Source organism: Phoenix dactylifera, unplaced genomic scaffold (genome assembly GCF_009389715.1).
Source record: "Phoenix dactylifera cultivar Barhee BC4 unplaced genomic scaffold, palm_55x_up_171113_PBpolish2nd_filt_p 000674F, whole genome shotgun sequence".
NCBI lineage: Eukaryota > Viridiplantae > Streptophyta > Magnoliopsida > Arecales > Arecaceae > Phoenix > Phoenix dactylifera.
Window position 1 is genome coordinate 140,147 of NW_024068061.1, and position 23,964 is coordinate 164,110.

At 47.4% G+C, this 23,964-nt stretch overlaps 4 non-coding genes across 4 annotated transcripts; all 4 read left to right on the forward strand.

Annotated features, from left to right (window-relative positions):
* The first annotated feature begins 17,746 nt into the window (after window positions 1-17,746).
* Window positions 17,747-17,862, forward strand: LOC113461557. Its single transcript, XR_003383824.1, has one exon. It is a non-coding gene; the product is annotated as a small nucleolar RNA Z278 (small nucleolar RNA).
* A 287-nt stretch (window positions 17,863-18,149) lies between these two features.
* On the forward strand, window positions 18,150-18,264 carry LOC113461558. The gene has a single exon (XR_003383825.1). It is a non-coding gene; the product is annotated as a small nucleolar RNA Z278 (small nucleolar RNA).
* Window positions 18,265-18,708: 444 nt separating this feature from the next.
* On the forward strand, window positions 18,709-18,813 carry LOC113461560. Its single transcript, XR_003383827.1, has one exon. It is a non-coding gene; the product is annotated as a small nucleolar RNA snoR97 (small nucleolar RNA).
* Window positions 18,814-19,955: 1,142 nt separating this feature from the next.
* Window positions 19,956-20,050, forward strand: LOC113461559. The gene has a single exon (XR_003383826.1). It is a non-coding gene; the product is annotated as a small nucleolar RNA snoR109 (small nucleolar RNA).
* The last annotated feature ends 3,914 nt before the right edge of the window (window positions 20,051-23,964 follow it).

Genomic DNA, 23,964 nt, shown 5'->3' on the forward strand with positions numbered 1-23,964 from the left:
CCCGACCTCGGACGACCGACCTAACGCCTGACCTCAGACCACCTGACGCCCTACCAGGCGCCCAACCCTGAACTCTCAACCTCGGAACGCCCGACCTAGAAAGCACCCGATCTCGGAAGGCATCCGATCCTTATAAGTCAAACCTCACCAACTGCCCGCTACTCTCACATCCTCCTACGGCCCAGTTCGGAACCACGTCTTGGGCGGCTTACGCAACAATTAATGCGCATGGTCTCTACAGACCTCCAGCTTACGCAACAATTAATGTGCATGGTCTCTACAGACCTCCAGCTTACTCAACAATTAATGCGCATGGCTCCCGCTGTCTACGGATCTCCAATCCTCCACGATAAGTCAGCTCGGCCGCGTTTAGTCAGCCGCGACAACTTTCTGACCCCGACCTCATCCTCTACGGCGAGACATTAATTCACATGATCGTGTACTAATTAATGCGACGTGCTCAGCCATACGGCAATCTGGTCTCGTCGCATTATAGGTAACCCAGCACCCCACTATAAAAGGGGAACCCCTCTACCATAAAGGGGGCTGGAAAAAAAGACTCCGGAGATATTGCCTCTACTTATCTTTTCCCCTCTGACTTAAGCTTCGGAGAGTCGGCACCGAAAACCCCGGCCACCGGCTTGTTGCAGGTCACCCGGAGGACGCCGCCCGCCGACGGACCGCCGCCACCCGTAGTCCACCGATTCTCGCCGGAGCTCCGCTTTCTTAGCCCAGTGGTCGCCCCCGAGTCTAAATTCCAGCAACAGTTGGCGCTAGAGGAAGGGCCCGAGTCATGGCCATGAAGTTGAGAAGCAAAGGAGCTTCGAATACCTCCTGGCGTCCCCCACCAAGTCCTGGACACTCCGTCCAGAACTCACCGTCTCCGGCTGATCCAGTTCCTCAAGTTCAGCCAGAACAGTTCAACATCCTGGTGCAGCAGGTCCAGGCTTTGGCCGCAGCCGTCCAAGGCTTGCAGTGCGAGGGAGCCCTACCTGTGCCGCCCCCGCAGGCCCAGGTTCAACTAGCGCTCCCTCCGAACAGACCAGTGCCTCAGAGCCAAAATCTCCGTGGCTCCTCAAGGGCCAATAATGAAAAGCAGTGCTATCGCCAAAATTCGGCCCGAGCGTCTCCCCGGAGGGAGTTGCCAGGGAGAAGCATAGACCGAAGGCCGCAACTTTCGGAAGCCGAGTCAGCCCCAGACCGCCACGAGCCAGAACAAACTACCATGGCAATCCTCCAGGCCGGGGAGCTCGACAGAAAAGTCGAGAACCTTGAGCGCCAGATTGAGGTGCTTCACAGCAGGAAGGCGAGGCGCGAAGGAGACTTTGAATTCACCACCAAGTCCTCCTTCTCCCGCCAGATCGAGGACGAGCCGGTCCCACCGAGGTTCAAGATGCCCCAAGTGGAGCCCTACAACGGAACTACCGACCCTCTCGACCATGTGGAGAGTTACCGAGCTCTCATGGCACTGCAAGGGTCCTCGGAGGCCGTAGTCTGCAAGGCCTTCCCAGCGACTCTCCGAGGGACAGCTCAGCTTTGATTTTCTGGACTAAATCTGAGCACGGTATCCTCTTTCGAGCAGCTCGGCAGGCAGTTCGCCACCAATTTTGCTGCCAGCTGGCGCCAGCGGCGAACATCGGACTCCCTCCTGGATGTCAAGCAGAAGAAGGGGGAATCTCTCAGGAGTATCTCGACCGCTTCACCGCTGCAGCTTGGGAAGTCCGTGAGCTCGACCAGTCGATAGCCATGTCGGCACTAAAGACTGGGGCTCGCTCCTACAGATTTCTCTTCTCCATTGAAAAGAACTTCTCCGCTGACCTCACCGAAATGCTGGCCCAAGCTCGGAAATATGCAAAGGCTGAGGAAGCTATCGCCTCCAGGCGGGGTGCGACCGAGCAGGCTTCGAAGAAGCAGAAGAAGCGCCGCGAGGAGCGCGGCCGCCAGAGAAGCCGATCCCCCCGCCGAGAGAAGAATCTCCCTCGGCTGAGGAGTCCGCCCCAACAGCGGGGACAGCTTTGACCAAGGTCCCCGCCTCGGCCGAGGTCCCCACCACAACCTCGAATGCATTCGAGGAAGTACGAGAACTACACACCCATCAACGCACCCCGGACCGAGATTCTGATGGAGATTGAAGGTCGGGACTTTTTCCGACCTCCGCCTTCGATGCGGGATGTAGGAGTCCCACGCAACCCCAGAAAGTATTGCCGCTTCCACCGAGACCACGGAGGATTGTTTCCAGCTTCGAGACGAGATCGAGGTGCTTATTCGCCGCGGAGTACTCAACCGGTTTATAAGGAACCGACGTGAAGAAAGGAGGCCGGTGGAAAATGCCTGCCGCTCGAAAACCCAAATGACAACAGGCCCATCGCCGGCACCATCAATGTCATTGGAGGAGGAAGCTCGGCTGAAGAATTAGCCAAGGAAAGGACCCCCCTGAAGCGCCCGCGCACCTCCGAAGCCATCTCGTTCTCGGAGGAGGACTTAGAAGGAGTTGAGACTCCTCACGATGACGCTGTGGTCATAGCCATGGTTGTAAACAAGTTTCATGTAAAGCGGGTCTTAGTTGATAATGGAAGTTCAGCGAATATTTTGTATTACCAAGCCTACCAAAAAAGGGGTTAGCGGAAGGCCAACTTCGGAAAATAAATGCCCCGTTGGTCGGATTTACCGAGGACTCGATCCCGGTTGAGGGTGAGGTCAGCCTTCTAGTCACGGTTGGTCTCGCCCCCCGAGAAAGGACTGTGAGGGCGGACTTTCTCATGGTCCGCCTGCCTTTGGCCTACAACGCTATCCTCGGACGACCAGGGCTAAATGCCCTCCGAGCCATAGTCTCGACCTACCACCTGCTCCTGCAATTCCTTACCAACCAAGGAGTGGGCGAGGTCCGCGGAGATCAGATGGTGGCCAAGCGGTGCTACATGGCGATCTACAAAGCGACGCAATCGACCGAAGCATCAAGCCAGCAGGAGCTACTGGTTGAGGCGTCGACCCAAGCAACGGACCGCATGCTGCCTGTCGAAATCTTGGATGTACGGGACGACCCTTGGAAGAAACGAGTAGAGCCTGGTGAGCTTCTTACCCAAATCCCTTTACTAGAAAGTTCTCCGAAACTAACCGTACAGGTCGGCTCCGGCTTGAGTTTCTGCGAAAGAGGGCGTCTAATCGAATTCCTTCGAGCCAACATGGACGCCTTTGCCTGGTCGTCCGCTGACATGCCGGGAATCGACCCCAAGGTCATGATTCACCGACTCCAGGTGAAGCCGACCTGCAGACCCGTGAGGCAAAAGAAACGAGGCTCCGCCCCGAAGCGGCAGCGAGCGGCGGCCGAGGAAGTGGACAGACTCCTCGAAGTCGGCTTCATCCGGGAGGTCTCCTATCCAGGCTGGCTCGCCAATGTGGTCCTCGTGAAGAAAGCCAATAGAAAATGGCGTATGTGCGTAGACTACACCGACTTAAACAAGGCCTGCCCGAAAGATAATTTTTTTCTCCCCAGCATCGACCAGCTTGTCGACTCTACTTCGGGACATCAGCTGCTAACCTTCATGGACGCCTTCTCGGGGTATAACCAGATCTGAATGGCGCCCGAAGATGAGGAGAAGACGGCTTTCATCACCGACAAGGGCACTTATTGTTACAAGGTGATGCCGTTCGGGCTGAAGAATGCAGGAGCTACATACCAAAGGCTGGTCAGCCAAATCTTCAAAGACCAGATAGGCCGAAATATGGAAATCTATGTGGATGACATGCTGGTGAAGAGCCGAACGGCAGAGCACCATGTGGCTGACCTCGACAAAGCCTTCTCCAAGCTCAGAAAGTACCAAATGAAGCTCAATCCTGCAAAGTGCGCGTTCGGAGTCACCTCGGACAAATTCCTGGGCTTCGTGGTAATCCAGCGCGGAGTTGAAGCCAATCCCGAGAAGATCCGAGTGCTGCAAGATGTTAGGGATCAACCCTACGAATGCGGAATATAAAAGATAGTAGGAGAAAGAATAACACGGCAAAACCAATAGCAAAACGCACAAGACACTCAAGTTTATGTGGTTCGGAGTCTCTTGCTCCTACGTCCACAGCCGCACAGATCAATATTTCACTATATGATCAAAAGAAGTTACAGAGATTCAAGAGAAGAGAAACAAAACTCTCTTTCTCACAGCAAACAATCTCTCTCAAGACGAGCAACACGTCGTCTTCCTGATGCACACAAAGGATCTACTTTTGGAACCTCTCGTTGATGAGTTCTAGGGTTTCTCTAGGTTGCAACCACACCTCTAGTGTCCCTCAAGAAGTCTATATATACCTCCCAATCTCTTACTTTGATTAGGGCTCAAAAAACCTTGGCTTGGACCCGGTTCATAATTCAGCCTCGCGTGAAAACCGTGCTCGAGTCGACTCCCGCAATTCTGCGAGTCGACTCGGCAACAGTCCACAGAAAAATGTCTCTCTGTCTGCCTGTGGGAGTCGACTCCTGGAGTTCTCGAGTCGACTCCAACACTGGGGAGTCGACTCCAGGTCTGCTGGAGTCGACTCCAAAAACTGTGCCAAGACTACCTGCGTGCCAGAGTCGACTCCAAGTCTGCTGGAGTCGACTCCGGACCTTGCTGAAGGTTTCTTTCTTTGCTGATTCAACTCTGAATCTTCTCGAAACTCTTTCCGACTTGTCTTCCCTTGATCCTCCACCACCATAGTGCACATAGGGGTCTAGGAAAAGGGAATGGATCAGGCTCCACAACCCAACAACTCTCCCACTTGGAGACTGATACATCCAATCGTGCATCTATCTTAAAAATAAACAAACTTCCATATCTTGATAGGTATTCTTTGTGCGGCACCTCCATTCAACTATCTTTGGAGGCCAATTGAGGCCATGCATCGCCTCAATTTCTCTGTAGTGACTGTCTTAGTCAACATATCAGCTGAATTCTTTACTCCTTGAATCTTCTCAAGTAACAAACTGCCATCTTCTAGCAACTTTCTGATGAAGTGATATCTCAGCTGTATGTACTTCCTTCTCGCATGAAACATTGGGTTCTTAGCTAAGTGAATAGCACTCTGACTGTCGCAGAATAGTACACTACAGTTCTGTTCTCTGCCCAGCTCTTTCAGAAGATTTTGTAGCCAAATCATCTCCTTGCTGGCTTCTGTAATGGCAACATATTCTGCCTCAGTTGTCGAAAGAGCAACGATCTTTTGCAGTTGTGAGAACCAGCTCACTGCTGTCCCGCCTACGGTATAAACATACCCTGTGGTGCTTCTTCTAGTGTCAGTATCACCTCCTAGGTCTGCATCCACAAAACCTTGTAGTGTTTGACTGCCTTTTCTATAACACAAGCCTACATTTCTGGTACCTTTCAAATATCTTAGGATCCACTTGACAACCTCCCAATGTTGTCTACCCGGATTGGCCATGTATCTGCTCACAGCTCCCACTGCATGTGCAATGTCGGGTCTCGTGCATATCATAGCATACATCAAGTTGCCTACAGCTGAAGCATATGGTACCCTTGACATCTTCTTCAGCTCCTCATCATCCTTGGGTGATTGCTCTTTTGAAAGTTTGAAGTGGCTTGCCAAAGGTGTCTTCACAGGATCTGCATCTGTCATATTGAATCTATTCAACACCTTATCAATGTAGTTAGCTTGAGAAAGCTTCAGTGTTCCAGCCACCTTATCCCTTTCAATCCTTAGCCCAAGCATCTGTTTTGCTGCACCCATGTCTTTCATTGCAAACTTCCTTGATAGCTCTTTCTTCCATCTTTCAATCTCTTGTAGGTTCGGTCCGGCTATCAACATGTCGTCAACATACAAGAGTAAGATGATAAAACTGCCATCAAGTACCTTATGATAACAGCAATGATCTTCTTGACATCTTGCAAAACCATTGTTGATCATGAATCCATCGAACTTTTTGTACCACAACCTCGGGGCCTGTTTCAAACCATACAAACTTCTCTTCAGTTTGCATACAAGGTTCTCCTTGCTAGGGACTGCAAAGCCAATAGGTTGCTGCATGTAGATGTCTTCATCAATCTCTCCATGGAGAAATGCAGTTGTAACATCCAACTGCTCCAAATACAGATTTTCTGCTGCCACAATACTCAGAATCACTCTGATTGTTGAATATTTGACTACCGAAGAGAAAATCTCAGTGTAGTCGATACCTTCCTTCTGTTGGAAGCCTTTCACAACCAACCTTGCTTTGTACCTCTTGCTGCCATCATGTTCCTCTTTAACTTTGTAGACCCACTTGTTCTGTAAAGCCTTCTTGCCTTCTGGTAGTGAACTGAGCTCCCAAGTTTGATTTCTATCCAAGGACTTCATCTCGTCTTTCATGGCTAACTCCCACTTCACCGAATCTTTGCTTTCCATGGCTTCTTCATAACACTCGGGTTCACCTTCATCCGTCAATAGCAGATAATGTAAAGAGGATGAATATCTATCCGGTTGTCTGGAGATTCTTGTAGATCTTCTCAGCTGCGGTATACTTGGTTGAGGTTGTGCCGCAACAGTTTCTGAATTTTCAGGATTTCTCTGAACTCTTTTGGCAACGTCTTCTTTTGTAATCTCTTGCAACTCAACTTGCTGTTTTTCCTTGCTTTGCTCTCCTACATTCTCAAAATCTGAAGTATTCTTGTCCTTATAGAGAACTCGCTCATTGAATATCACATCCTTGCTTCTGATGACCTTCTGGTTCTGCGCATCCCAGAACTTGTAACCAAAATCATCTGTACAGTATCCAATGAAGAAACATTTTCTAGACTTTGCATCTAGCTTGTCCCTTTTCTCTGCATTGATGTGCACAAAGGAGACACACCCAAAGACCCTCAAGTGTGACAAATTTACTATTTTTCCTGTCCACTCTTCTTCAGGCAATTTGCAATCTAGGGGAACCGACGGGCCTCTGTTTATCAGATACGCTGCGGTGTTGACTGCCTCAGCCCAAAACATCTTGGGCAAACCAGCATGGATCCTCATACTATTGGCTCTCTCGTTCAGGGTTCTGTTCATTCGCTTAGCCACCCCATTTTGCTGCGGTGTGCTCGGTATTGTCTTCTCCATTCGGATTCCATTCTCTGCGCAGAATTTCTTGAACTCGCTGCTGTCATACTCACCGCCATTATCAGACCTTAGTCGTTTTATCTTTACACCAGATTTATTCTCCACTAGACTTTTTCACTTCTTAAAGGTGACAAATACCTCTGATTTGTGCTTCATGAAATAAATTCAAACCTTTCTGGTAGAGTCATCGATGAACGTGACATAATAGTGTGAGCCTCTAAGAGATGCAACCGGTGAAGGCCCCCACACATCTGTGTGTACAAGCTCTAACTTTTCTGTCTTTGGTGTTCTTCCACCCTTTGAGAAACTAACTCTTTTCTGCTTCCCAAATATGCAGTCTTCACAGAGACCTACATCAACAGTTTTCAGATCTGCTAGCTTGTTCTTTTTTACCATCATCTTCATACCTTTCTCACTCATATGTCCGAGTCTGCGATGCCAAAGACAACTATCTGCACCTCTTTCTACTAATGCCACCGTATCCTTGGTGTCATTGGTCATGTAGAGAGTTCCCAACTTGTACCCACGTGCTATCACCATAGCTCCTTTGGTAATTTTCCATGAACCACCTACGAAGGTGGTAACATACCCTTCGTTGTCAAGCTGCCCAACAGAAATCAAGTTTCTCTTCAAGCCCGGGACATGCCTCACATTCTTCAGTTTCCACACTGACTGATTCAGCATCCTGATATGAACTTCACCTTTCCCCACAATATCTAAAGGCTCATCATCAGCGAGATAAACCTTTCCGAAGTCTCCTGCAGTGTAATTCAGCATGCACTCCTTCCGTGAGGTAGAATGAAACGAAGCTCCAGAGTCTAGTATCCACGATTCCATAGGACTGTCCACGCTGAGAATCAAAGCATCGTTGGCTTCATCTGTGGTTGCATTCACGGACTCCTCATTCTGCCCCTTGCTTGGATTCTTCTTTCTGAGCCAACAATTCTTCCTCGTGTGGCCCATCTTGCCACAATGCCAGCAGCCATCGCCTTTCGATCTAGACTTGCTCCTCCTCTTAGACTTCGATCTGCCACGATTTTCACTGCGTTGCACAATTCTGCCTCTGCCTTCAGATGTGTTCAGAATCGAACCAGATTTCACACCAGACTCCCTCCTTCTGATATCTTCACTGAGTATCAGATTTCGGACCTCCTCAAACTTCAGTTTGTTTGAGCCGCAGGAACTGCTTACAGCTGTCACCGTTGCACTCCAACTTTCTGGTAAGGAGGATAGAAGAATTAGAGCACGAACTTCATCCTCAAAGCTGATTTCCACCGAACTCAACTGGCTCGTAATCAGATTGAACTCATTGATGTGATCCGTAACTGAGGAACCTTCACTCATCTTCAGATTGAATAAACGGCGCATCAGGTACACCTTGTTAGAGGCTGAGGGTTTTTCATACATATTCTACAGTGCTTTCAGCAAACCTGCTGTTGTCTTTTCTTCCAAAACGTTGAACGCAATATTTCGAGCCAACGTCAAGCGAACAACTCCCAAAGCCTGACGATCCATTAAATCCCAGTCGGTCTGTGACATATCTGTCGGTTTCATACCTTCAAGAGGTAGATGAAGTTTCTTCTGATATAAATAATCTTCGATCTGCATCTTCCAGAAACCAAAGTCTTTGCCGTCAAATCTGTCAATCTTGACCTTGCCTTCTTCAGCCGCCATTGCTCCCACTTTTTTTTTTCTTCGAACCAGATTGCTCTGATACCAGTTGTTAGGGATCAACCCTACGAATGCGGAATATAAAAGATAGTAGGAGAAAGAATAACACGGCAAAAACAATAGCAAAACGCACAAGACACTCAAGTTTATGTGGTTCGGAGTCTCTTGCTCCTACGTCCACAGCCGCACAGATCAATATTTCACTATATGATCAAAGGAAGTTACAGAGATTCAAGAGAAGAGAAACAAAACTCTCTTTCTCACAGCAAACAATCTCTCTCAAGACGAGCAACATGTCGTCTTCCTGATGCACACAAAGGATCTACTTTTGGAACCTCTCGTTGATGAGTTCTAGGGTTTCTCTAGGTTGCAACCACATCTCTCGTGTCCCTCAAGAAGTCTATATATACCTCCCAATCTCTTACTTTGATTAGGGCTCAAAAAACCTTGGCTTGGACCCGGTTCATAACTCAGCCTCGCGTGAAAACCGTGCTCGAGTCGACTCCCGCAATTTTGCGAGTCGACTCGGCAACAGTCCACAGAAAAATGCCTCTCTGTCTGCCTGTGGGAGTCGACTCCTGGAGTTCTCGAGTCGACTTCAACACTGGGGAGTCGACTCCAGGTCTGCTGGAGTCGACTCCAAAAACTGTGCCAAGACTACCTGCGTGCCAGAGTCGACTCCAAGTCTGCTGGAGTCGACTCCGGACCTTGCTGAAGGTTTCTTTCTTTGCTGATTCAACTCTGAATCTTCTCGAAACTCTTTCCGGCTTGTCTTTCCTTGATCCTCCACCACCATAGTGCACATAGGGGTCTAGGAAAAGGGAATGGATCAGGCTCCACAACCCAACACAAGACATGGTGCCACCAAAGACGGTCAAGGAGGTACAGCGACTTACTGGGCGGGTCGCAGCTCTGGGGAGATTTGTCTCCAGGTCGGCCGAGCGGTGCCTCCCATTCTTTAAAATCCTCAAGTGGCCGAAAGATTTTTTATGGTCGGAGGAATGCCAGCAAGCTTTCGAGGAGCTCAGACGCTTTCTCGCCTCCCCTCCCCTACTCACCAAACCTCAGCAAGGCGAAGTTCTTTACTTATACCTGGCCGTTTCTCCGGTTGCAGTAAGCTCGGCCCTGGTCCGGGAAGAGGACAAGCTCTAAAAGCCTATCTACTATACCAGCCGGGTCCTCAGGGATGCTGAGATCCGATATTCTAAGTTGGAGAAAACAATCTTCGCCCTGATCACTTCAGCTCGGAGACTCCGACCCTATTTTCAGGCCCACACCGTGGCCATACTGACTGACCAGCCTATCAAACAAATCTTGCAGAGGTCGGATCGCGCCGGAAGGATCGCCAAATGGGCAGTCGAGCTCAGAGAGTTTGACCTCGAATACCGTCCAAGGCCGGCAATCAAAGCTCAGACACTCGCCGACTTCATCGTAGAGTACACTTTGCCGGACGACCCCGAGCACCCATTCATGCCAACAAAGGAGACCCGAGGGCAGCCATGGGTCCTATATATGGACGGCTCCTTGACCTCAGAGGGTAGCGGGGCCGGTCTTATCCTTACAAGCCCAGATGGGGTGGTGGCAGAGCAGGCCCTACGCCTTGAGTTTCCGGCTTCAAAAAATGAGGCGGAGTATGAGGCGCTCGTTGCTGGGCTCAAACTGGCAAAGGAGCTAAAAGTCGGGAACCTGAAGGTCTTCAGTGACTCCCAACTGGTCGTGAGCCAGGTTTTGGAAAATTTTGAAGCAAAGGAGCCGTCGATGCAGAAATATCTCCAGAAGGTGCGAGACCTCACATCCGCCCTAGGCTCCTTCAATATTCACCATATCCCCAAGACGGAAAATTTCAGAGCTGATCAATTGTCGAAGCTGGTCACCTCCCGCATGAGCGAGCTCCCTAAGGCGATGGCGCTTGAATATCTCCAAACACCCAGTATAGAAGAGCCTGAGCCGGCCATGTGCATAGACACCGAGCCGAGCTCGATGGATGAGCTCGTCGGCTACCTACAAAGTGAAACCCTCCCCACTGACGGGCTCGAGGCTCGCCGAATCAGGCGTCTAGCCTTCCGATTCATATTATATGAAGGCAAGCTCTACCGAAAATCCTTCACCTCTCCTCTCCTCAGATGCCTCCATCCGTCAGAAGCAGACTATGCTATGCGAGAGGTCCATGAAGAAATATGCGGGAACCATCTGGGAGGCCGAGCGCTGGCTCATAAAATTTTGCGCCAAGGGTACTTTTGGCCTACTCTCCAAAAGGACGCAACAGACTTTGTCCGAAGGTGCGACCGATGCCAGCAGAATGCCAATATCCAGCGCCGACCCTCGACCCCGCTGACCTCGATTATCGCCCCCTGGCCATTCGCCCAATGGGGGATTGACATCCTGGGGCCCTTTTCCCTAGCTACCGGACAAAGAAAGTTTCTGGTCGTCTCCATCGACTATTTCACCAAATGGGTCAAAGCTAAGCCTGTAGTCCGGATCACTGAGAAGAAGATGCGGGACTTCGTTTGAAGTCAATAATCTGCAGATTCGGGCTCCCCCGCATCCTTATATCTAAGAACGGCCGCCAGTTTGACAACATCCATTTCAGAGTGTTCTGCTCCGAGCTCGGTATCGACCACCGTTTCACCTCTGTAGCCCATCCGCAGACAAACGGGGAGACCAAGGTAACAAATTACACCATTCTCCTGGGACTCTAGGGACTCAAGGCCAGGCTCGATCGGTCCAAAGGACAGTGGATTGAGGATTTGTACAACGTTCTCTGGGCCTACCGGACCACGTTCCGATTACCCACTGGTGAAATCCCCTTCAATCTGGCATACGGGACAGAGGCTGTTATCCCGCTGGAAATTGGCCTCCCTTTTCCGAGGGTGGAGCATTACAACGCCGACCCCAATTCTTCTCAGCTCAGGAACAACCTGAACCTCATCGAAGAAACAAGAGAGTTTGCCCGAGTCCGCATGGCAAGGTACCAGCAGAAAACGGCCCAGTACTACAACTCTAAAGTCAAGCCCAAGCTTTTCAAAGTGGGGGATCTTGTCCTCAGAAGAGCTGAAGCCTCTCAGCCGACCGAGCAGGGGAAGCTAGCCCCAAACTGGGAAGGACCTTACCGGATCGCACGAGTCCAGCGGCCCGGAGCATACAAGCTGAAACTCCGAGAACCTCCGGATGTACTATCAATAGAACCCCTAGGGGTCTCCAACATCCGGAAACGCGGTTTTCGCCCCCCTCCTCTCTGTGCTAATCTATTCATAGTTCCCTTTTGATTGTTCTGCACTTTTCCTGATGGTAAAATATTTGTGAACTCCAGAAAATTCGACTAAGTTCGGATGCCCGACCAAGCTCGGATGCCCCAGTTGAGGGGTTAACGCCATGCTACGTCAACGTCGAGCTCGGCCTCGATCTCCTTCAAAAATCTCGACTAAGGTCGGGATGCCCCGTGTGTCGACCGTAGAGTCCCAAACTCCCTCGACCTCGGGAAGCATCACCAGGTCGACAGCGAGCCCAAGCTCCCTCGACCTCGTGCTTGATACCTTGACTAAGGTCGGGATGCCCCGTGTGTCGACCGTAGAGTCTCAAACTTCCTCGACCTTGGGAAGCGTCATCAGGTCGACAGCGAGCCCAAGCTCCCTTGACCTCGTGCTCGATACCCCGACTAAGGTCGGGATGCCATGTGTGTCGACCGTAGAGTCCCAAAGTCCCTCGACCTCGGGAAGCGTCACCAGGTCGACAGCGAGTCCAAACTCCCTTGACCTCGTACTCGATACCTCGACTAAGATCGGGATGCCCCGTGTGTCGACCGTAGAGTCCCAAACTCCCTCGACCTTGGGAAGCGTCACCAGGTCGACAGCGAGCCCAAGCTCCATCAACCTCGTGCTCGATACCTCGACCAAGGTTGGGATGCCCCGTATGTCAACCTAGAGTCCCAAACTTTCTCGATCTCGGAAAGACGGGATAGTACCTTCGCGCCCCCCCCGTGACACTCGACAGCGACAACGAAGCAATACCCACGAAAATCTCCAACAGTGGCAACATCTTCCGGTCCGCCGGTGTTCCCGAAACAAACCCCGAGCCAAAGAATGCCTCCAAAAGATGACCAAGAAACAAAGCGGCCTGCTTCAACATGGAGCGCCCGATCTCGAAGGTGCAAGAGGTATCTCCCACTTGACACCTACTCCATTATATTTGTTTACTTACGCACCGCCGACAAGATCCCGAGTAAGCTCGGGATTTCCCCCGACCAAGGTCGGGATGCTCCTCTGAGTAAATCCGAGGACGAGGTCCCACCGACCTCGTGCACATTCTCTCCGTTGATGACCTCCGTGTTAATCTATACAGACCCCTCCGAGTGAGGGCCCGGCCAAGCCCAAATATCGAAAGGTCGCCGCCGGCCTGCGGCAACGACCTCGACCTTTAGTACTTTGGTTGAGCTCGGGAATGCCAAGGCACCCATCATGAATCTCTGCCCCACTTGTTGGTACCTCAACCGAGTTTGGGGCCAACTATCGCGAAGGCCCCAACAACAACACGGTTTCGATCTACAGTCTCCTCGGAGACTGACCCCGAAACCTTCCGAAAGCCCACAACCGGATAGCCGAATTCCAAGGCTTAGCTGAGTTTCTCGAAAGGCAGGCCAAAGGGCCTGACGAAACCCTTTCGAGGTCCAAGAGCCGAACTTAAGGGCTTGGTAAGGTGCGCATCCGAGCTTGAAGATTCGATGAACTCTTCTAAAGAACTAAGCTCGGAGCTTTCCCTAGCGATTGCAGTCGGAACCTAGGCCTGCGGGACTAAGGTTTGCGAACCTGACCGAGCTCAAGGACTTAGTGAATTCCCCTAAGGTCTGAGCTGGGCACCTAAAATGCTATCCTTATCAGGGCTAAGCCTGATAGCTTAGTGAAAATGTCTCGAACCTAAGTCTATGGAATTCGAGCCTGAGAGCTTAGCCGGGCTCAGAGACTTAGAAGAAATTATTGAGAAAAGTTCGACTCGAACAATTAAAGTAAAAGTTTACTTGTTGTGCGAAAGAGAAAAAGAAAGGCGGATACAAATTGGCGAAAAGTATTCTTTCATTAATAAAGAGCCCGAAGGCTGAAGTACAAAATTGAGGGTCGGCCGAACAACAAGACTGAAGGCCGACCTCGCTTACAAAAAAGAAGAGCAAAAAGGAAAACAAGTCCTAGGGGGCTGCCGCCTCCTCAGTGCCAGGATCGTCCACGACGATCACTTGGGGACCCTCGGCAGAACTTGGCTCAGGACCCTCCGCGGCCGGCTCGGATGAAGCTTCGCCTGTAGTCTCGGGAACTCCCCCGGCGGCCTCCCCAGTAAGAGCCCCTCCAACCAGTGGATTAGCCTCGGCAGCCTCGGGCTCAGCGACCTGTCCCCCGACCTCGGCCTTGGTCGCCTCCTCCTCGTCCTCGAGTCCGGAGGGTAGATCGAACTCGTCGCCGAATCCCGACTTCGGCCGGATCCCTGACATATCGTACTGGGGGCAATACCGAGCCATTTGTCTTCGAAAATTCTCGAAGCCCCGGAGGAACCCATCCACGGTCTCCTCCTCCAACATGTCGCGGAACTCCTCCGACTCTTTGAAGAGTTCCACGGCATTCTCGGCCTGTTCGAGCGCCCTCTTCTCTCAGGCCTCGAGTTGTTCGACCTTAAGGCGGAGAACCCCGCCCTCATATTTGTGGCCGGCAGCTTCGGAGCGAGCCTCGGCAAGATGCGCCTCAGAGGCGCGCAACTCCGATCTTGCCAAGGCATGCGCGGCCCGCTCCTCCTCGAGCTCGTCCACCATCGCTCGCCGCCCGGCCTCGGTGGCCTCTCTCCGCGCCACTGCCTCCGCCAGCGCGGCCTCCAGCTCGGTGATCCTTTTCTTGGCCGGCTCCAGTTGCCTGCAGAGCTGCCGAGACTCCTCCTGGCATTCCGAGGTGATGAATACCAGGGTATCAACTTCGTGGATATGCTACAGAGAAAGCAACTATAAGTAAAAATGAAGAAAATATTAATGACTAAGGGCAAGATGAGAGGGTGACTTACCCGAGCAGTGTTGCAGTAGGTTTGGTCGACGATCTCCTCCAGCATGAAGGTTCGAAATTCGGCCCGGTCAGCTGGAAGCATGGCGCGGCGGAACACTTCACGCACGATGTCACCGTCTCGGAAGGCCGAGCTCCCCTCGGGTTTTGGAGACTCCGGCTCGGCTCGGGCCCTGAGCGTCGCAGGCGGATGACCGGCCAACCCGCCCGCTGAGAAACGGGGGCGGGACAGGTTGGAGACGCCGAACCAGACGCCCCTGCAGAACCCGAGCTCGCATGCTCGGCAGCCGGAACTCGCCCCCGGGCAATCGCCGAAGCTCCGGCCTCAGAATCCCTCACCTCGACAGGGGTAGAAGTGGCGGCAGACTTGGACTTCTTCCGGGGCTGAGGAATAGCCCCGCCGGCCTCGGCTGCCCGCCTCTTCAGCCGAGAAAAGAGGGATGTGTTGCCGGTCGGCATGTGAGGAATGTCTGAAACAAAGGAAAAATTTTTCTAAGTGTCAAACCAACATCAGAAGAACAAAGGAAAGAAACAAACAAGGTAAAAACTAAAGAATGAAGGAGCAGTACAACTGCCCTTACCCTCGGGTTGCGCCGAGCTCAGGCCAACCTCCACCAGAGCTTCCTCGGTCAGAAACTCGGTCAGGAGGATGTCTCTCCCGAGACTTCACAGGGCATCAAAAGCCCTCTGCTCGTCCACCGAAAGACTGTTGAGCCTATTCAGGGCCTTCAGCCCGGGACGCCCCTATCTTGGATTGAACCCCCATGAGAGCTCGGAAGAAAGAAAGAAAAACCTCTCCTTCCACTCATGAATTGAGGAAGGGGCACCTCGAAAGAACGACATACCGCTCCTCCAGGCAAAGTACAAGCATTCTACGTCCGCCGGGTTCGTCTTTAACGTGAAACACTGGCGGAAGACGTTCACCGAGGTCGGGATCCCATGCGCCAGGCAGAGGGACACGAACCCGACGATAGTCCTCCATGAGTTTGGAGTGAGCTGCGCTGGGACGAGTTGGTACTCCACCAGCAGGTCATTCACAAACTCATGAAGGGGGAACCGCAGGTCGGCCCAGAGCGTATCAACGTACACCTCGATCCGACCTGGCGGAGGCCTAGTCACCCGGTCTTCCGACCCTACGAGCTCGAGACGAAATCCGGGTCAGAAGAAGAACCGGGAACGGACTAGCTCCAGTTCCTCCTCGGTTAGGGTAGACCCGACTTTACCGGGACCAAGACCCATCTCAAAAGAAAGAAGGAGGAAGGAAGGAGCAAAAAATGAAAACAAAGAAGAAGAAAGGTGCGGGAATTCAAAGAAAAATAGAAAAAAGAAAACTTCCGAGCTAATGTGGGAAGACGACCTACTATGGGGTCACCGGGAGTTGTCTCTGGTCACCGTCGGAAATCGCCCCTGAATGTCGTCGGGAAGGATCAGTTGCAACCGGGAGAGAAAATGGCAGCAATAACAAACAAGCAGGACCTTCCTAGGGCTAAGTCGGAGGGTTTATATAGACCTCCCCAACGGCCCAGATCGGCGGGGCTGAATTCCGTCTTCCGTTCGGATCGCGCTGCGTGTCGACTCCGAAAGCCGAAGCAGCGCATTTATTCCGAACGGGCGCCTCGGGTATAGAATCGAGGCGTCGTCCCGTCGGATCTTGGAGCCTCATCATGAGCCTGCTACACGAAAAGACCTTGAAGGACGCCAGGGCGCTCCCTGGCCCCCATCACCGCAATAAAAGGAAACTACTTCCCACATCCGAGCTCGTAAGCAGCCCGAACTCGGAAGTCGGGGGGTAGTGTTGAGGAAAATACAAGTCCCCCCAAGTACGTGGGCGCATCGCTAGCACGTGATCGGAAGCGCCCTAATCCGGACGACTAATCCGGACGACCGACCTGGTCGCCCGAGCTCGGACGACCGGCCTAGCGCCCGACCTCGGACCACCTGACGCCCTACCAGGCGCCCAACCCTGGACTCTCAACCTCGGAACGCCCGACCTAGAAAGCACCCGATCTCGGAAGGCATCCAATCCTTATAAGTTAAACCTCACCAACTGCCCGCTACTGTCACATCCTCCTACGGCCCAGTTCGGAACCACGCCTTGGGCGGCTTACGCAACAATTAATGCGCATGGTCTCTACAGACCTCCAGCTTACGCAACAATTAATGCGCATGGTCTCTGCAGACCTCCAGCTTACTCAACAATTAATGCGCACGGCTTCCGCTGTCTGCGGATCTCCAATCCTCCACGATAAGTCAGCTTGGCCGCGTTTCGTCAGCCGCGACAACTCCCTGACCCCGACCTCATCTTCTACGGCGAGACATTAATTCACATGATCGTGTACTAATTCATGCGACGTGCTCAGCCATACGGCAACCTGGTCCCGTCGCATCATAGGTAACCCAGCACCCCACTATAAAAGGGGAACCCCTCTACCATAAAGGGGGCTGGAAAAAAAGACTCTGGAGATATTGCCTCTACTTATCTTTTCCCCTCTGACTTAAGCTTCGGAGGGCCGGCGCTGGAAACCCCGGCCACCGGCTTGTTGCAGGTCACCCGGAGGACGCCGCCCGCCGACGGACCGCCGCCACCCGTAGTCCACCGATTCTCGCCGGAGCTCCGCCTTCTTAGCCCAGCGGTCGCCCCCGGGTCCAAATTCCAGCAACAGCGATAAAATTATTTGCATATCTTTTGAGGATTTCCTTATAATTTTCTAGAAAAAATTCAAATGCTAGGATAATGAGGTATTCTATTCTTCTATTTGTTTTAGACTCATCGTGATGCATTGTCTGCGATGAGAATCTAGACAGCTTCAAAAACGCCAGTTCTGCTTCAGAATGATAGAGGAAGCTGTTCTGAGCCTTGGGACATTTTGGATTATCATTGTTTTTTCTAATTTTTCACCTAGGATAGTTGATTTTTTGTTTTTCTCACAGCCATTTGTTTGAACTGACTTTAGCAGTCTCTGATAGCTGGAATTGTAATTTTCCAAGCTGCCTATGATGATATCTCCAAGTTTATGAGGTGTAGATAGCTTCAAGTCCCTGTTTTACAGGAAGAACCTACTTGGAGCTGCTACATTCAAATGACATCAGTGGACTTTTCTGAGGCATTGTTCTTTTATGATCATGATGTTATCTTGATATGTATGAATTATAGTGATTAACAAAGTACTTTCGGGCTGTTTCTAAACTCTTATTTCTTTTATGTATTTAATGTATGGTTTCTTTTTAATGAAAAATATTGAGGAGTGATTTCAGCTGGACGTGATGGTAGACGCATTAGCCTTTTTTGCTTTTTAAACACTCACTTTGAAGTGTATATCTTGTACATAAGTATTTGATTGTTGAATGGTAAGCCTTTTTTGTGAAACACAAAACTTTTAGCTTTTTCCCACTGCCAATGATGATTTGTCTGCAAAATGGATGTGTTGTGGAACCAAGTCCCTGCTTGCAGGGAGAACCTACTTGGGGAAGCAGCAGTTAACATGACATCAACAGATATTTCTGAGGCATAGAGAATTATATCTTCACCCTTTGAATTTTCTGACTTTTCTTTCACTGTTAAGAAATTTTTGGTGATGCGACTTGCAGGCTGTCTGGAATTCTTATGTACACTATCTATACAACACACTACATGGCATAGGGTACATCTTCAGAATGGAAGGCGAATATACTTTGTTTATAAAACAATCTGCAGCTCTACCTTTCCTCCTAAGGTAAAGGCCAACTTACCCTGAACTAAATCCCAAACTCAAGCTTTAGCTCGGTCTGCATGTAATGAATGTAATTTCAAACGACAACTAGGTAAAAAATGGAAAAAATATTATAGCAATTAAATTATGTTATCTCCCTTCCCTATTCTCTTTTGTGGCCTAAGCCCTTTTACAATATTACATCACCAGATTTATTTGTACCTACATGTGTATGTATCTGAGTTTAACTATCCTCTTGCTACACTGCACAATTGGCATGTAGGAACTGATGAACTCAGAAATGGAGTGTGGTCATCAGCTTCGTCTCTTATCATATGAGATTAGGGCTGAATAACAGCAGAACATTTTATATTTGTATATGTTATTGCATGTTATAAGCCGCTGTATAGTCATCCTTCCTCTTTATTCTGTGGTATGCTGAAGTACTCTTTTCCATTCTTTAAGAGACTTGAGAAGTTAGAATGTTCTGCAAGTAACATGCTGACATCAATTATTGGCTGTATGGGGCATCATAATTCAGCTGTTTGCAATGTTACAATCTAAGTATTTTGGTTGAGATGCAATGGAAATAACCATGCAAGTATTGTTGAAAATTACAGGTGCTATCCTTTCCCAATCAGCTTGCTACAGTTGCAAGACATATGAGGATTGCATATGCGCATCTTATCATGATTGAACCCAAGTAAAAGCTTAGGCTACATGTTCCACAGCATTCTGTCTTTTACTGATATGTAACGTTTTAGATTGTTTTAAACTCAATATCTTCAAATAATTGGGATTTTGCTGCTCCCTATGTAAAATTTATTTACAATAATTAGTGGTCCTACGGAGCTGTTCTCGAGGAGGCTACTCCGACAACAAGAGAAGGTTACTGCGACACGCATTATCCTCCGATTTCACCTTCTTGTACGGAAAGCGCTCTAAGGTAGCTCTGCATTCCGCTTTCTTATTGGCAGTGGAAGATTGATAAGGTTTTGAAACAATAATATTTGATAATTAATCTTTTTGCTTCTTGAGTTACAAAAATATAGCTATTATTCTTTCTTGTATTTTGCGTTTAACTAATCATAGGACATGTTTCTTCTATTTGGCTATAGTTGATATTGGAGGTTCTATATTGTTCCCATGTCTTAAGTAAATCTTTTCATTCTGAGGTTATCATTGGGCTAACATGTCAACACTTCAGCTTTTTTGCTTCTCTACATTTTTTTGGTGGAGCTCATTGATGGAATATGTGAACCTTATTATTTTGTTGTACGCTTCATTGGTCTCGTTCTCTATGATGTTGAATTTGTGTGCTTTATTGTACTCTCTCTCTCTCCCTCCTTCCTTTCAGAATAGTTTATCCCTTCTTTTCCCTCTTGATTTTTGGGTTTTTCTTCATTTTCTCCTTATATTATGTGGTAGATTTTATAATGGTGGTTAGGATTTCCGCTACATGTACCAGGGTTAGGGCTTTGGGTTGCCCTTGTCTTGAAGTTGCCGGGTCTGGCTGTAGCTATATGAATCAAGATAAGAGGGAAGAAAACTGGTCGGCTTGTCCTCCTTATTGTTGGCAACCCGCTTACCAAGCTTCCCACATTAATATGTTCTTAAAAAGTAGCTTCCTATTTTATTCTTTTTTATTTTTTGTGAGATGGGCAGAAGAAGGAGATGGTGCATGTGTTAGCCATTTTTAGAGGACCTTCTCACACATCAAGAGCTATCCATTTTCTTTGAATTTTTAATGTTTTTATTAATTTTTTAAAGTGATGATAGCTCAGCCATTATCCAAGCAAGCTGCTTTTTAATTGCTGCAGATTGTGTCATCAATGCCTACATCTGAGTTTTATTTTCTTTTACTCAGTTGCTCTATTGTTCCATGTTGTTCTCTATGTTGGAAAAATTAATGCGCACGCGGCCATATTCGGATCGTGTGCGCAATTGCTAGCGGGCACCCGCTGTGGTTCTTTTTTTTTTCTTGAATAAAAGCGGGCATTTGCCGTTGGGAATAACGTGAGCCAGTGCCCGCACTTAATTACCACGGAAATATCCGCAGAAGGCGCGGACGCATCTGCAAAAAGGCCCATTTGCCCCTGCACAATTATTCCTATAAATTTTGGAGAAAAGTTCTTCCTCTTTGCCACTTCTATTTTTTATTTTTACAATTTTATTCAGCTTATTTTATTCTTTTTATTTCATTCTTTGTTGGATCTGTAAGTCCGATCGGATTCGATTTGGCTTCTTTCGAGATGTACCGAAGAGAAAGTTTAGGGACGTCATATCTTTGAGGAGGATTATCGGAAGATCCGTACGTGAAAGCAAATACTTCTTTGGGACAGCGTCTACACGCTTCGACCTGCTTTCAATCAGATTTTTTTTCTTATTTTTGTTTTAAATTTAATATTAGTAGATTTGTAGGATTTGCTATTTTATGATTTGAATTTATTAAATGAATAGATTTATTTTGTGCTAGAATAAATTTCTTTTGTACCATAATAGATTTATTTTGACGCCAAATAATATATACATACACACACACACATATATATATATATTATTTCTTTTGTAATTTTCTATTAATTGTAATTATAGATTTATTTGTTTATTTAGGTGATATATTGCTAATAATCCAAAAAAGTGTTTGTTTATTTTTGTTAGTAATATAAAATTCATTTAATCCTTTATTATAATTACGACATATTAGATTTTAATTAAAATAATTGTTTTGCTATCATAAAAATTAATAATCAATTATTCTAAAAAGGTAATAATTTGCTTAACCTCCAAGAGGTTTATTATACCTCCATTTAGACTCCTCAAGGAGTAATTTTTAGATCCCATTCAAACGAAAAATTCGAAAATTGGTTAATACATAATAATTTAATTCATTAAATTGGCTTATTAGATCTCAATCAATTATTCTAATAAGATAATAAATTTTATAATGTATTGAATTGACATTTTAGATCTTAATTACAATAATTGATTTGATAGCACAAAATTAGTAATCAATTATTCTAATAAGGTAATAAATCTTATAATTCATTGAATTGACATTTTAGATCTCAATTACAATAATTGATTTGCTGGCACTAAATTAGTAATCAATTATTCTAATAAGGTAATAAATCAATTCTAATATATATAATTCGTTGAATTGATAAATTAGATCTTAATTACAATAATTGTTTTGCTAGCATTAAATTTAGTAATCAATTGTTACTAATTTAAAAAATTCAAACGAAAAATTTGAAAATTAGTTAATCCATAATAACAAATTTAAGTTTGCACTTAGGCTTCTCTAAAATTGAATTTGTGTGATTTCTAGTGATTATATCCACTAACTAATAATGTCAAAGAAAAGCTTGTCAAAAAGGCATACGTGCCTAAGAAAGGTTGGTACTTAAGTGAGCCTAGTGCTCTACCACCGAGCTGATCTGGCTATTATTTTTTTGGATATATCAACTAGACATTCAAAATTCAATACAAATTTTAGTACAATCTTTTGACATAAACTTTTTGCCTTCATTCAGGTTTCTGTCCCTTCTCTATAACCTTGAACCTATGGCCTCAAACATTAGTGACCATTTTAGTATCAAACCTGAAAAATTTAATGGCTATAACTTTAGGAGGTGGTAGAACCAAATGCTGTTCTGGCTCACCACATTAGGGTTGATCTCAGCCATAGGTGAAAGCACTACTGAAGTTGATAACGGGTCCAACCCAACTACTTCACGATATGCTACTCGCCAAAACTCAAATCGAAACTCAATCTCCTCCAACACTGAACCTTCTGCCTCCACTAGCACACCCTCTATGACACATTATGAGATAGACTATCATTGCATCCATAGAATCCTAGGGGCCCTTTCTGAGAGGCTGTATGATATCTATTACACAGCCAAGAGTGTCAAAGAACTCTAGGACACCCTAGATAGCAAACATGATTTTGATGATGCTGGGGTAAAGAGATTCAAGGCCTCTGACTTCAATAATTTTAGGATGGTGGACTCAAAGCCTATAAATAACCAAATCCATGACTTTGAAATCCTAATCCATCAGCTTAGGGCTAATGGGACCAATTTGGATAAATCATTCCAGGTAGCCTGTCTGATAGATAAACTACCTAATTCATGGTCTGATTTTGCTAAGACCCTGAGCCATACCCAAGGAGGTCTCATCCTAACCCAAGTCTTAAACTCCATTAGAATTGAAGAGCAGCATAGGCTCAGGAGTAAAACCTCTACTGGACACAAGAATAATGCTTATAATGTAGAGGCCCCACCTAGAAAAAATCAGAATCGACCTTTCGAAAATAAGCATTACAAAAAGAAACCTTATAACCCTAGAAACCCTAACCACCACAATGGAAAACCTATCCAATCCCAGGACTAGAAGAAGAAGAAAGAGGATGGTGGTGTTCGTTTTTGTTATGTATGTGGTCGGACCAATCATTTGTCTCTCCAGAGCTTTTATAAGAAGACTACACCTCTTCAATCCAAGAAGTAGGGTCCACACACAACCAGTGCTCAAGTCAACATGGTAACTTACGGTGCTTACTCCTCTGAGACAGCTTTCATGTCTGTTTTCTTCACTCCTGAAGTTAACATAACTTTACAAGCACTTGACTGGTGGATTGATACCGGAGCTGATATTCATATTTGTTCGGATCACTCTTGGTTTTTTTCTTACCAGGTCTCAAGTGGAGAAGCTGTGATCATGGTAAATAGCTCGGATATGCGTGTGCTAGGAGTGGAACGAGTGGACTTAAAGCTTACCTCTGAAAAAGTTCTGTCTCTGCACGACGTCCAACATGTTCCAGTTGTTAAGAAAAACCTCATTAGGGGTTCCTTACTTGTCCAGCAAGGCTATCGTCTTATTTTTGAGTACAACAAAGTTGTAATTTCTTATGGTGTAATGTTTATTGAAAAATGTTTCTATGTGAAGGATTGTTTAAGTTGAATGTAATAGCTCTTTCAATGAATGAAAATTCTTTGATTATGAATATAGAACCTTCTTCTATTTGGCATGGTAGATTAGGTCATGTATATTATAATTCAATTAAGCAACTTATGAATCTAAATCTAATTGAGGATGATAGTGGTATTTTGATGATTAACACAACCATTAAGGGAATATCTAATTAAATATTACAAGGTAATATGATACATCATTACTAAGTTCGTCACCCACGGTACATTAGAAGAATGAGATCAAGATGTACTTCAATGATTACCAATGAGATAAAATTTGCGATAGAAAGGGATAGTGAATTCTAAATTCCAATTCGGCAAAGTTTCAAGTGAAACGTACTCCTAAGGGGATAATAGTAATTTTCATTGTTTAGAGTATGTAGCACCACCATGACATATATTCAAAATTGCTTGAAGTATATTTCATTGATTATATGGATGAATCTAACCTTAAGTTGCAGCAAAGTGTGGAATGAGTCGACCTCAAGATTGGTGGAGTCGACCCCGGCACATCAAGAAACTATCAGGCACATTTCTGCAAAA